This window comes from Bos grunniens, chromosome 22 (genome assembly GCF_055505025.1).
Source record: "Bos grunniens cultivar Pamir isolate PY7600 chromosome 22, Bosgru_T2T1.0, whole genome shotgun sequence".
In the NCBI taxonomy this organism is placed as follows: domain Eukaryota; kingdom Metazoa; phylum Chordata; class Mammalia; order Artiodactyla; family Bovidae; genus Bos; species Bos grunniens.
In genome coordinates, this window is record NC_141186.1 from 47,151,120 (window position 1) to 47,163,729 (window position 12,610).

Below are 12,610 nucleotides of genomic sequence, written 5' to 3' on the forward strand. Positions count from 1 at the left end.
GGTTCCTAAGCAACCTGACCACACTGTAATCTGCAGGGCAGAGTCTGGACCACAGTCTACACGGCACCTCACTACTTTCTGGAATCCTTTTTACCCTGTCTTCACCAGCGTGCTTCCATCTCTATGGAAACCGGAGTGGGAATCAGGAGCCAGCCCTGAAAACGCTTGTCAGAAACTAACTCCTAATTCTATTTCCATGGAAACAGATGACAGATCAGTGGAAATAAGGTAATGTTTTTAAATAAGGCAATCCTTTCTTTAAAAAATTCTTCCTTACCTAAATTTTCTACCAATTTCACAGAGCTAAAATTTGAGCATACATTGCTCATGAGCTACAACAGCAACAATATTCTCTTGAGGTTACAGATAAATGCTGGGGACAAAGAAGCAAGAATACAACCACGGGAAACCAGGGAAATTAAGATGAGTTCGTCTCAGCAGCAATCACAAGAGCCTGAAGTAGAAGGTTCCATGCTCAGCGCACAGGCTTTAGCTTAAGCCCTTCATCAACTCCTATAATAGCACTACCATCATGTGATGATGGTTTTCACTGAGGCAAGATGCTTCCTGAAAACTAAACTCTCATGGAAGGCTTCAAACAAGAAAGATTAAGTGTAGGGACAGGATTAGAGTCTGAAACCAAGAATTCTCCAAAGCTAATTGTCCCATTAAAAAAAAAAAAATGCACAAGGAGCCTCCACTGTCCAGGAGGATTGAAAAAACACCTCCAAGGTGACCAGAGCAGCAAGCTGGTTGTGAAATATACCTGTTCCACCTACCATTCTGTTACAAGGCATGAAACTGAGGAAACTTAAGACATGCCGCCAAATCCTTCTTGTGAAATAACTGTGGATCCAATATCCAAATAGCCAGCCACAGATAAAGCACCTGAATTTGCAGGATTAAAATATAAAGAATCACAGCATTTCAGGTTGGAAACAGGGCTTGTGGGAACTGGCATACTCAGATAGGTGGTATTTCCTCTTAAGCAGAGGGGCAGGGATTTACGCTGTGGAGTAAAGAGAACAGATTCGTCCATCTTCCCCTTGTTATCATGGTAACAGCTCCTGAGTTTGGGGACTGGCTCTCCCACAGGCATATGCAAGACGTTTTACATTCACGGGATACAACCCCATCTCAGGGAGGCACTATCATTCCCATGTAGCAGAAAGGGGCCTGAGGTTCGAGAGTCTGGCCTGTACTGGATATCCAAGCCCCCTGACTCCTGCCTCCAAGCCTCCTAAGCCTTCACGAGGCTGCCCGAAATGGTCCCTGCAAACACCTCCAACCAAAGGAGAAAGCACAATCTCCATGGAGCTGGTTAATAAGCAAAGTCCATGTAAATGAATGGAGGGAGACTTCTCTCATGGTCCAGTGGTTAAGAATCCTCCTGCCAATGGACTCAAGTTCAATCCCTGGTCTGGGAAGATCCCACCTTCCTCAGGTTTATGTACAGAACTACTGAGCCCACACTCTAGAGCCCAGTAGCCACAACTAATGACGCCTGAGCACCATAGAACCTGTGCTCTGCAACAAGAGAAGCCGCCTCAGCGAGAAGCCCCTGCACCACAACTACAGAGTAGCCCCCAGCCTCCGCAAGTACGGAAAGCCCATGCGCAGCAACAAAGACCCAACACAGCCAGAAATAAATGTATTTTTAAAAATGAGTGGAGGAATAGTTGTTGCCCATAGAAAGCACTGGTTAAATGTTTTCTGGATGAAAGATAAAAATACATTGGAAAGAAGAAATTAAACAACAAAAATCAAAATTGAAAATGACAAAAAAAACAAGCAAAACATAAATTTCCATATTAAAAATATGTAAAAGCCAAGGTTTAAAAAAAACAATAAACAATAATGAACAAGAGAAGGCTTTAAACCACCTTTTGATAAATGACTACAAAGTAGTTTTCAAAGCGGATATAAATGTATCCAAAAAACTGTTCCTCTATTTGATAACAGCGAGATGACGATGACATTACAAAGCTACATAAGCTAATGGTGCCACAATATACAGACACAAACCATGTGGGAAACAGATTTTAAGCCTGAATCAAAGAGAACCGTTCAGGTGTGTGCGCCATTATGTTTGCAACGTAAGCTAGAGTATGAGCATAACTGAATTAAAACATAAAATGTACAAATTGGCCACCATCATTATCCCTTCAAAAGAAACCAGAAAATAAGATAATAACAAGGAATTGCTGTGACACAAAGAAGAAAGCCTTCAAGGATGTGAACAGAAATATGCTCTGAAAGCAGTATTAGTTGGTGCATTCATGGCTGTGGTCCAGAGGAACTATTTCTTCCTTAAACACGTAAAAAAATTTCAAACTGAGCAAACCATTTGGAAAAACAGAATACTGGAACCAGAGAAGCAGAAAAACTCATAATCTGGCTGGATGTCCGCAGTTAGGACGATCGCACCCCACACCAAGTGTAACGCAACAAAGCATGGGAGCATACGTTCTCTAACGCTTAGTTTTCCAACCCCTGGAGAACCGGGCTCCTTTTCACTTCAAAACCCTTTTAAAAGCAATGAAAAATTAGCTACAAAGAATGTAATACAGAATGTGGCATTTGAAGACTGCAAGAAAAACTCAAGTCACTGAACTTATCTGGACTCCTAAAGACGAGTTCAATGTTCTCCAAAGTCAGGGCATAGAGGCACAGCCAGCTCTGAGGATGGGGGCCTTTGGGCGACTCCAAAGGCCAGGCCAAAGAGACAGAGTAGGAATTCAGCAAAAAGGGCCTAAACAACAAGTAGAGCAGGAAAAAAGAGGGGGAAAACAGCACCTCTCAAGCCAACCCCCCATCACCACTAAACTTCCACCCCTTCCTTCAAGAAAAACCTGAGGCTTTCCCTCGAAACAGGTCCAAGCCCATCAACTCACTTCTCTTCTAGCTACCAGATCAGGATGGAGATTCCAACCCATTTTAAAACTCATCTCAGCAACTATGGTTGTCAGGAGAACCACTTACCACTAAATCATTCAAAACTCACTCTCTCCCCACCCCCAGCAAAACTGTCACCTCCTTTTGCCTTTATTCAAGCTGGACTGAAGGAGATACCTGGAAACTTGGGTGGTTTTTTAGCACACATGCATTTGAAAGCTGGAATCTCATTAAATAGGCAGGACTATGCAGATCCTACAGCAAGGGTCAGCAAAGTACAACCCAAGGGGCAAATTCGACCACTGCCTGTCTGTAAAAAGTCTGGAACACAGCCATGGCCATTATTTTATGTATTGCTTATGGCTGCTCTCACACTGTGTGTGTGTGTGCTTAGTCGCTCAGTGGTGTCCGACTCTTTGCAATCCCGTAGACTGTAGCCAGCCAGGAACCTCTATCCATGGGAATTCCCCAGGCAAGAATAATGGATAAAGTTCAAAAGCCTAAACTACTAATGACCTAGCTCTTTAAAAAGGTTTGTCCTGTCCTAGAGCAAAGTTAACACCAGTAAGCAAACATCAGACTTAGCTGGAGTGCTTGTTACAGAATCAAATTCCAAGACCAGCCCAAAACATTCTGTTTCAGAGGATCTGTAGAGAGGCTGAAATCTGCATCTTAACAAGCTCAAAGAGGGTCACCAACCACTCAGAAACTCTATAGGCTTAAGAGATGTCTTTAAACATTTAAATTTAAAAAGCCAATTACCATAATATTAAAAGATGACTTTCCCTTTTGAAGTAAAAACTCCAAGCCTCAGCCAGCTCAGCTCTATCCAAAATAAAATTTTCTAGGGCTGTGAAGTGCAAAGGCCAAGAAACACCTGTTCAATCTTTTAGGCTTACCTGTGCTTTGCAAAGATTAATCGTTGCCACTGAAGTTTACTCAGCCATGCTCTCTAATTATTAGCAAAGCGCTGTTCTCAGGCAGGGGAGACGGTTTCCGTTTCCATAACAACTTGGTTAAGCCTTCAGCGCAAAAAAAAAAAAAAAAAAAAGCACTTGCAGAAAGAGGTGCGCAAGTAGCCAGCCTAGCTCCATGTGCATCAGCCAGAAAGTATAGCCCTTTGGTACTTGCAACCCCCCAGAGCACATTAGCAACCCTTCTGAAAAACCTTTTCATCTCAAGGTTGCATTATTATTAAATTTTCTTGTGATGGGCTATTTTGATACTAATTGTAGCCCAAATCATGGATAAGACTAATAATATATGGTAATAATATGCATTTTAGCACAGAGAACGGTGCAATTTTCCCCAAAGGACAAAGAGGGGAGCACCCTAAGATGCTTACAGGATGTTAAGTGCACAGAGTTCCCAGATCAAGTAAGTTAGTAAAATCCTGGTTGCACAAATTAAACAGCTTTCTCTGCTGAAACTTCCCAGAGCCTTTATTTTTCTAATGTGTTTCTTGCCTCTCCCAGGATAAATGGGTGGGCTTTCTTTCCAGTCCTAAACTTCTTTAGCTCTTTCTTCTTTTTTTCCCCCACAGAGCCATAACTACCACTCCCCATCCCCCTACCTCTGTGCCTTACCATAATCTAGTCCTAGTTTGCTCAGGACTTCCAGTGTTAAAGTGAAAGTGAAAGTGTCACTCAGTCGTGTCCGACTTGTCGGGATCCCACGGACTGTTGCCCAACCAGGCTCCTCTGTCCATGGAATTCTCCAGGCAAGAATCATGGAATGGGAATCTTCCCAACCCAGGGATCAAACCTGGGTCTCCCACATTGTAGGGCAGACTCTTTACCAAGTGAGCCACCAAGGAACTTTATTCCAGTGTTAAAACTGGGGCAAACCAAAACAACTGGTCACTCCACCATGCCCTTAGCACACTGGCTTTCCTTAGTTCACCAGACATTTGTGTTAGAGTTGGTTGAGTTTATCTTCCTGGATAGAGGACAGAGAACAGACTCAATGTCGCTTTGGAACCCCAGCACCTACCAAAATCCTCCATAGGTATGTCTTGAATAAATGAATTAAATAGAAAGTAGAGTCCTTCCAAACAGACCCACTCCTTTTCTTCACTCAAAACTACTATGAAATTGCCATTTTTATAGGTCAAAAATGGTCAGATATGGGGAATTTCATGTTTTAACCTAACATGCCCCATCACGTCATGGGAAATAGATGGGGAAACAATGGAAACAGTGTCAGACTTTATTTTTCTGGGCTTCAAAATCACTACAGATGATGACTGCAGACAGGAAATGAAAAGACGCTTACTCCTTGGAAGGAAAGTTATGACCAACCTAGATAGCATATTCAAAAGCAGAGACATTACTTTGCCAACAAAGGTTCATCTAGTCAAGGCTATGGTTTTTCCTGTGGTCGTGGTATGGATGTGAGAGTTGGACTGGGAAGAAGGCTGAGCACCGAAGAATTGATGCTTTTGAACTGTGGTGTTGGAGAAGACTCTTGAGAGTCCCTTGGACTGCAAGGAGATCCAACCAGTCCATTCTGAAGGAGATCAGCCCTGGGATTTCTTTGGAAGGACTGATGCTAAAGCTGAAACTCCAGTACTTTGGCCACCTCATGCGAAGAGTTGACTCATTGGAAAAGACTCTGATGCTGGGAGGGATTGGGGGCAAGAGGAGAAGGGGACGACAGAGAATGAGATGGCTGGATGGCATCACCGACTTGATGGACGTGAGTCTGGGTGAACTCCGGGAGTTGGTGATGGACAGGGAGGCCTGGCGTGCTGTGATTCATGGGGTCGCAGAGTCAGACACAACTGAGCAACTGATCTGATCTGATCTGATACTTTTATTCTAGAAGCAGGGTTTGCATATGCAAAAATAGAGGGTTGGTAGCCACCTTCTCCATTTGGTCAGGAGTAGATACCCAAAACCTTGCTTAACTATGTGTGAAGTCTAAGAAAGTGAAAGTGTTAGCCGCTCCGTCCTACCCACTCTTTGCCACCCTGTGGACTGCAGTCTGCCAGGTGGTCCTGTCCCTGGAAGTCTGGATTGCCATTCCCTTCTCCAGGGGATCTTCCCAACACAGGAATGAAACCCAGGTCTCCTGCATTGCAGGCAGATTCTGTACCATCTGAGCCACCAGGAAATCCCCACCCAACCGTGTGTACATCGTACATCACCTTAACCTATATTTAAAGGGCCATTCAGACAGCGAGACCCACCTTCCTACACAGGAGAGAAGGGGCAAGGGCACAACCTTGAAAAAAATGACACAGCCCCTGAGGATACCACATAAACTGCTTAGAATCAACTAGGCCCCAGATATGGCAGGAGAGTCACTTCCAGTAGACCTCAAGCCTCATTATACCCTCACAGCAAAACATGAGCTCCATGTCACACCCCCAGGCACTGAGCCAGGTTTCCGGCAAACCCTAAAACGCCAAAAAGTGGACAGTGACCCAATTTCAGGAAATCCCAGACCCTTCCCCAAAACAGTTGGAAAAACCCTCCCACTCCTTAGCCCATGAAATTACCCAGCCCATAAAAAATAACCACCACCCACAACTCGAGGGCCTTCTCACCTTCAGAGATGGTGCGCCGTCTGTCTGCAAAGCGAATTTCTCTCAGGGCCGCTCTCTTGCCCTCCGAGGCTTTCACACTCCACAGAACAGGTTTCTCTCAGGGTCCCTGCTGCCACTGAGACGTGCACACTCTGTTGAGGGAGTTTCTCTCAGGGCCCCTCGCGCCCCCTGAAATGTCCATTCCATGGTGCAAATGCGCCTCTCAATGCTGTTCGGGACATCTGAGACGTCCACACTCTATGGAACGCGATTCTCTCAGGGCCGCTCTGGACGTCTGTCACTCTATGGAATGCTTTTATTTCAGGGCTGCTCTAGACATCTGAGATGTCCACTCTATGGAACGCGTCTCTCTCAGGGCCTCTCTGGACATCTGAGACATCCACTCTATGAAACGCGTCTCTCTCAGGGCTGTGCTCACCTTCTGAGATGGACTATGTAGCTCTCTAAATAAGCTGGCTTCCACTTTACTGTGGGCTTCCCTGGTGACTCAGCTAGTGAAGAATCTGCCTGCAATGTGGGAGACCTGGGTTCAATGCCTGGGTTGGGAAGATCCCCTGGAGAAGGGAACAGATAGCTACCTACACTAATATTCTGGAGAATTCCACGGGCAGAAGAGCCTGGTGGGCTATAGTCCATGGGGTCGCAAAGAGTTGGACAGGACTGAGTGACTTTTACTTTCAGTTTACCGTGGCTCACTCTCAAATTCTTTCCTGAGTGAAGCAAAGGACCCTCACTTGGAGGCTCATCAGAGGGACTCACCTGAGACCTGGGACATGACCATCCTCCCTGGCTCCATTTTCTTGCAACACTTTCACGTACAAGATATGGAGAGGAGCTCTACGTTTAGAATCCAAAAGGGAAAGTCCCACAATCCTCCCATATCCAAGCTGTGCAGAGCACTGCTGTGTGTAGGACCAGGGCTTGCCAAAGATTGCATGTCAAAGACTCAGCAGAAAACACACGCGTCCACTCAATATGAATAACATGTTTTCTGCCAGCTGAAATGAACACCTTTCCATGTGGGCTTATGCTGGCAGCCCAGGGAGAAGAGACAGCATTTCTGTGTTTGGAAGGGAACAGTGGAGGTGGCAGATGCCTGGAAAGAGACACAGGGGGGGCAGAATTTCAGGATCACTCAGCTGTGCAAAGGCATGTGGGCAGTAGGGATGTTAGACAAGGCCCTTTCTTGAAAAAGAGGCCATTCATGAAAGAGAGCTTTCTGACTACCCATGAGAGGATACAGGACAGAAGGGATGACAGAAGATGATCTGCTTTGGACTCCTGGTGAAGGAGGAAGGACACTAAGACAGAAATGGATGTCACAGGAAAAAGCAGGCAAGAAAAGCAGAAAAGAGGGAGATGGAAAGAAATTTTTGAAAAGGAGGAGCAGACAATAGATGGAGAGGAAGAGAGAGAACCAAGGGTTTCAGCCTAGAATACTTCAAAGTTCAATGGAAAGGAACTTGTACTTTCCATTGAGCGTGGGAGTAACGTCCCATTTCTCCAACAGCCAACCATGCGTGGTCGTGCCAGCCAAACACTGAACTGGAGCCAAAGGGCACTGGCTGGCAGCTTGAATAGGTTAAGCTTTCAAGTGACTGGAGTCCCACCTTTCCTAATCATTTGTTCTTCTAATTATCAAGAGACCTGAATTTCTTTGATCAACCTTTATTTTAGATGATCATATCTCAACAGTTTAGGACATAAAACATTTCCTGTCTGGAATGTGAAAATTTGTTAACAGTCTGTGCTTTCTCTCAGATAGCAATGTGTGCATATGTCAGAGAGGCTCCTGAGGGCTTGGAAGGCGTCTTGGTGTGAACCATCCCAACGCCAGGGGGCAGCCCTGTCCCCAAGAAGTTGCAACCATGCAGATTTCAGGACCGGCCAGATTGTAAACCAAGAGCCTACAGTTTAAGAATCACCAGATATCTTCCTTGGCACCTCTCACTGTAACTCATATAGATCACTTCAGCACAGCAGACAAGTTGGTATCTCAGGACAAATATCAAAGTGATTGTTATAATACAGTTACAGAATTCAGAAAAGCCCTCAGCTAGTAACTTCATCACTTAGCTATTCCTAAGAAATGTTTATAATCTCTAAATTAGAGTTTGTTTGTTTAAAAAAAAAAAAAGGCTCATTAAACAGTTCTATGAAGATGCCTAAAATAGAGAAGCCTCAACGTTCCAGACTGTACCATTCTTTAGTAACATTCAGTCCACACACCACCCTCTCTCAGCCCAGCCATACTGTCAGATCACTTTTATAAGAGTCTTTCCAATAACACACAGTCTCTGATTATTCAGTCTAAGGACTTTTTTACTGTATAAAAATTATTCCATCTATATTTTTCATTTAAAATATCTGACAAAGCCTATAGAAAGGCTGAAATCTCTTGACATGGCAAACATAATAAAATTTACTCATCTTTCCAGCTGAGTTCAAGTTTCACAAAAATTAGGTTTCTTAAATAGAAGCTTTAAAATGTAGATGTGCCAGATCTCATATAGAAAGGTTCTACTGAAGAAAATTGATTCTGGTAGAAGACAGATTCACTCACTGATCTGCCTGTGGTTAATACTGCTGAACTGCAAGGACGGAGGGAGGGTGGAAGGGAAGTTTCTTGACTCTCTGGGGAACAAGTATCAATACAGAAGTGAAGTGTTATTTGCTTACCCTTGTCTGACTCTTTGTGACCCCGTGGACTGTAGCCCACCAGCCACCTCTGGTGGAATTCCACCTCCATGGAATTCTCCAGGCAAGAATACTGGAGTGGGTAGACATTTCCTTCTCCAGGGGCTCTTTCTCACCCAGGACCAAACCTGGGTCTCCCACATTGCAGGCAGATTCTTTACTGTCTGAGCCACCAGGGAACCCCCATCAATACAAAAAGATCCACAACTGTGATATTCTGAAATTTCAAACTGTGCCCCGGAGTGTCCTAAAATCTGACCATTAACAATTATCTGAATAAGGAATGTTTTTTCACATACATTGTTTAACTGCTAATTGTGCTGTGAATTTTACTGGCTAATCTGTTTTGTACTAGAAAGCAGCAAGCTTCTGCTTCTAATGGACCTGATGTGGAATCCTCTACCTGAAGGGCAAATTGTCCTGGTTCCCTCCTCACAGGGTCTGTTGGCAAAGCCTGTTGCTGAGCTGGCTTATTCCCAGGCCATTTTTCCCTGGACTTTTTATCTGGAGAGCTCATTCTCCTCACTCACTTCTTGGCTGAAATGTCACATCCTCAGACAGAAGTCTTCTTTCATTGCCTTATATAAGAAATATTTCCATGCTCAACACCACTAATTATTAATATTAGAAAAATGCAAATCAAAATCACAATGAGGTACCACTTCACACTGGTTACAATGGCCATCATTAGAAAGTCTACAAATAATAAATGCTGGAGAAGGTATAGAGAAAAGGGAGCCCCCACCCACAGTGTTGGTGGGAATGTAAATTGGTGTAATTAATAAAGAAAACAGATAAGGGTTTCCTTAAAAAACTAAAAACAGAGTTGCCATATGATCCAGTAATCCCACTCCTAGGCATATATCTGGAGAAAAGTCTAATTTAAAAAGGTACATCCACCCAGTGTTCATAGCAGCACTGTTCACAATAGCCAAGACATGGAAACAACTTAAATGTTCATTAACAGATGACTGGATAAAAAAGATATGGTATATATACTGGTATATATACTAATATATGCACAATGGAATACTACTCAGCCATAAGAAGAATGAGATAATGCCATTTGTAGCAGAACGGATGGATCTAGATTATCAAACTAAGTGACGTAAGTCAGACAAAGAAAGACAAATATATGATATTGCTTATATATGGAATTTTTAAAAATGTTACAAAAGAACTTATTAACAAAACAAAAATAGACTCACAGACATAGAGTTTGGTCCAAACCAAATTTATGGTTACCAAAGGGGAAAGGTGGGGAGGAATAAATTAGGAGCTTGGATTTAATAGATACACACCACTGGCACCCCACTCCAGTACTCTCGCCTGAAAAATCCCATGGACGGAAGATCCTGGTAGGCTACAGTCCATGGGGTCGCAAAGAGCTGGACACGACTGAGTGACTTCACTTTCACACTACTATATATAAAATAGATAAAAAGGATCTAATGTATAGCACAGGGAACTATGTTCAACATCTTGTAACAACCTATAATGGAAAAGAACCTGAAAAAATATATATATATATAAATATACATATATAACTGAATCACTCTGCTGTACACCTAAAACTAACACAACATTGTAAATGAACTATATACCTCAGTAACAATTGCTTAATTAAAAAAGAAAAAAAATTAAGAAATATTTCCCCCATCTACCACACACACACACACACTCCCTCACACACACACACCAGCCCACACGCACACTATTTTTTATCACTGTTTCCTGTTTGCATTATTGCATTTCTCACCATTTCATTTTTTATTTATTTAATTATTCTTCCTTTTCTGTTTCTCCCAGTAGACTGGAAGCTCCTTGAGGGCAAGTGTCTGGCACAAAAAAGTACAAGTGCAATAATAAACTGAAAAATAAACGGAGGAAAGGCCGTCAGAGATGAGAAGCTATGGCCCTCCCACAAAATGTAACCTGGGTCCCCATCCCATTCCAGGGACCATGAGGCATTACTTTCAGTCTTACAAATGGACCTGACTTGGTAACATTTGGAGTCTAGGAAAAAGTTCCTCCTGCTAAAAACAAACGCCCTTTCCTTGAGCTGGGTGTGTCTGGCCTCACCACCCAGAAGGCACCACTATTTTCTTTATAGGTTCAGGGTCAGAGCTTGATGATTTTTCCACCTGGATATATTGAAAGAAATTTGAAGAAATGTATTTCTGTTTGCTTTGCAGCTTTTCAGCTTTATGTTCTTGAGACCACCCCCCATCCCTACTCTGGGCGTCTCTTTCAACCACACCCTAACAGCTCACCGCCAGTCTCCTACAGTAAGCAACACCCCTGTCTGCCGGTTTTGAAGTTTATTCCTGATCATATTCCTGGTCATCCTCAAATGTCCATTTCAATCTCACAGTCTTGGGCACGACTCAGTGCAGACCCAAACTGGCAGGGAACTTCAAGCCAGCGGACAGAAGAACGTTCTGGCAGGATGGTGAGCGTTCAGAATGGAAGCTCTAGGCTGCAATACTTACAACAACAGATTTCCTGGCACTCAGTAAAGTTAGGGAAAGCCCCAGAGGGTGCTCTCCTGAGCCTCCAGGCTTCATGGAGCTCGGGCCCAGGCCATCCGAAGGGGACTTCCTTTTGCCTCTCATATGCATCGATTTATGCATTTATTTGCATAAGCAAACTCCAGAAAGTCAACAATAACACTCTGGAGTAAGGCCTGAGCAAGGTGCCCCAGGGGCAACAACAGTAATAGAGACAGGAGTACAGAAAAGGCTGCAAATCCTCGGCAAAGATGCCTGGAATCACATCCAGATGGTAAACAGAACTCAGCCAGGCTTCCCAGAGGAGCACCTTGGCAGCTCCCATCGCGACCTGGGAAGAGAGCATCCTCAAATTCCAAACCAGCCTCTCCGTGTACACCTGCACACAACTCCCAGCCCAGCTCCTCCTGACTCCTTCAACCTCACCCCATAGGTTGTTCACTCATCCTCATATTTTAAGACACGAGTACCTCAATCTGGGAGAAATCTCAATGGATATTTTTGGATGATTTAACAAAACAAAACCTACTCACCATTATGCAAATGCACAATGAGGCTAGCAGAAGTGGATGAAAGTTACTCCCTCATTCATTCCACCAGCCTTTCTGGAGAAGCCCCAGTGTCCCAGATTGTGTGGGGAGGCTCCCACTGACCTCATTTTCCCCACTCGTTCTAGCTCTTCCTCTTCTCAAAACCTATTCCTTCAATCAGAAGGACTCAAAAATAGCCGTCCTGCATTTGTTCTATTAGAGGGCTCACTAAGAAGCAAATATAGGAAAGGAGAGAAAGGAAGAGTAATAGAGGTAAAAAATAATGTAGAAAGGCGTGAAAGAGAGAGCTTAGGACAAAAATGAGGAGAGAGAGAGAGGACTGAAGAAGAGGGTCCTAGGAAAAAAGGAAGACAACAGGGAGACTATTTAGCGAGGGGAGGAGCAATGAAGCATGTGAAGCATGCAAA

At 43.8% G+C, this 12,610-nt stretch overlaps 1 protein-coding gene across 6 annotated transcripts in view; it reads right to left on the bottom strand.

Moving 5' to 3' along the window:
• CACNA2D3 (calcium voltage-gated channel auxiliary subunit alpha2delta 3) overlaps nucleotides 1–12,610 on the bottom strand; it is a 900,680-nt gene that overhangs the window by 838,409 nt on the left and 49,661 nt on the right. The window lies entirely within an intron of this gene.